This window comes from Rutilus rutilus (genome assembly GCF_951802725.1).
Source record: "Rutilus rutilus genome assembly, chromosome: 2".
Classification (NCBI taxonomy): domain Eukaryota; kingdom Metazoa; phylum Chordata; class Actinopteri; order Cypriniformes; family Leuciscidae; genus Rutilus; species Rutilus rutilus.
This window is the reverse complement of record NC_140210.1, coordinates 45,081,989-45,084,384: the sequence shown is the minus strand read 5'-3', so window position 1 is coordinate 45,084,384 and position 2,396 is coordinate 45,081,989. Positions and strand designations below refer to the sequence as shown.

At 34.4% G+C, this 2,396-nt stretch overlaps 1 protein-coding gene across 1 annotated transcript in view; it reads left to right on the top strand.

The window, feature by feature from the left end:
• Positions 1-794: 794 nt before the first annotated feature.
• The window catches only part of peli1a (pellino E3 ubiquitin protein ligase 1a), a 17,431-nt gene continuing 15,829 nt past the window's right edge, over positions 795-2,396 (top strand). Inside the window, exon 1 of the mRNA XM_084394206.1 lies at positions 795-1,000. The gene's annotated coding sequence lies outside the window, so the exon portion shown is untranslated. The remainder of the gene's footprint in view (positions 1,001-2,396) is intronic.

Below are 2,396 nucleotides of genomic sequence, written 5' to 3'. Positions count from 1 at the left end.
GTTATGTTGTAGTCATTTAATGCTAAATGTTTTATATCTTATGCTATTATATGTCACATTCTATTCTATTCTATTCTATTCTATTGCTACAAATTCTAATCTAGTCTGTTACATTCAGTTATGTTGTAGTCATTTAATGCTAAAAGTTTTATATCTATGCTATTATATACCACATTCTATTCTATTCTATTCTATTCTATTCTATTCTATTCTATTCTATTCTATTCTATTCTATTCTATTGCTACAAATTCCAATCTAGTCTGTTACATTCAGTTATGTTGTAGTCATTTAATGCTAAATGTTTTATATCTTATGCTATTATATGCCACATTCTATTCTATTCTATTCTATTCTATTCTATTGCTACAAATTCTAATCTAGTCTGTTACATTCAGTTATGTTGTAGTCATTTAATGCTAAAAGTTTTATATCTTATGCTATTATATGCCACATTCTATTCTATTCTATTCTATTCTATTCTATTCTATTCTAGCTCTGTTCTATTCTGTTGATACTGATACTTGATACTGCTAATATGAATGTTGATATATAGATACATTTCTGAATAACATAGTATAAGTTAGTTATTCAGTATGTTATGCTATGCTCTCTATTGTGTATGTAGGTCACTAACAACACTTTTCTGAGGTGATAAAACTACAAATACCAAAAAGAAAGGGGGGATAGTTCAGGATGAATGGCTGGACTGCATTACCCACAGTTCCTGGCGAGGCTCTCAGTGACGTCAGCTCTCTCTCTCTCTCTCTCTCTCGCTCTCTCTCTCTGTCTCTGTATAGAGGCAGAAGCGAGTGATTCTGGAGATCTGTCAGTGCACTGAGACTGCCTGGGACATCACTGCTTACATGAGTTTATTTAGCATTTATTCCGACAAACAGAACGACTGTTGTCATTTATTTCCGACAATACCCGAGTCAGTCCAGCTGGAGTTTCTGTAGTTTGGCGCATATCTGAGAAGGCTCACTAAAAGTCTTATTAGAGGTAAGCTTACCTTTAGTGAACGCAACTTAAAGCACTGCAACGGCATATGCAAACGTTTGCAAGAAGCTAGCAAAATGTTCAGTTTAACTCCGCAGAAATGAACTAAAATAAAATAAATCCTGATAGTTTTATTAGTCTACGAAATATACATATTAAAAGTACTCTGTGTCTGTTTAATGTAATTAACCTTGATATGATTCAAAAGAAGAAAAAAAATGTTTCACAGAGTTATATGCTCCTCTGCATTACCTTCTCTCTTCATATCTGTAGTAGATTAAAATATTAATGCCATATGTAGGACTATACTTTACAGGCTAGATCAAATATAATTTACTAGTATATACATTCATGCAAAAATGCATTTCTTTGTTGTGCTCTGCTTTGGTTGTCAGTGTTTGATCAGCAGTGTTGATTGATGGACAGCTGTCCAGATATTGTGTGATTGTCAGTGTTAATATGCACTCAGATGTTGTGAGGTTTGAATACTGCAGGAGTTTATGAATAAATAAGCGCATCGTATTTCTGAGTGTGTGTGTGTGTGGGGGGGTGAAGAAGAAGAGGCTCGGATCTTCATCCGGATCAAATCCTCCTTCACTGAACCTTTACTTCTCTCATTTCTGACTTTACAAACTCAGTTTAAACATCTCAGCCTACGATAGAATTAACAAAACACACCCTTACCAAACCATTTTGTGATATCTTAATATTAGCCATCGTCACCAAAAAATAAGAGAAAAAGAAAAAATTTGTTCCCTAAAAAAAAACCCAAAACACAAGCAATATAACAAAAATGCATCCATAAAGTTTAAAGTTTTTTATTGAAAGGCTGTTTCATTAAAAGAAAGTCACTCTCTCTGAATAATGAAACCAGCTTGAACATATTTAGTTTTTGTTTACCGTTTTGTTGAATAGTGAAAATTTCCACACTTCATTTCATTGAAAAAACTTAACTTCTTGTCAGCATTCTGTTATTTTCTGCAAACTCAATGCATAATAAACATTTGAAATAAATGAGTACACTGAAACACACACACACACACACACACACACACACACACACACACACACAGCATCTCCTTCTTCCTGACTGTATTTTCTTCAAAGACGGTTGTGTGAGTAAAGCTGAAACACTGCACTGAGAATCACTGCTGACACACACACACACACACACACACACACACACACACACACACACACACACACACACACACACACGCTTTAACTCATTCATGCACTGCAATGAGTGTGTGAGAAGAGCAGCGACAAACGTCAAACCTTCTAAAAGTGTGTGTTATCATGCTTGCTCTATTATACAACATTGATGAAACGGTGTTGTGTAACTGAGAGCCGATTGGACAAGAAAAATAACTCATGATTTTAGAACTTGTCTTTAATG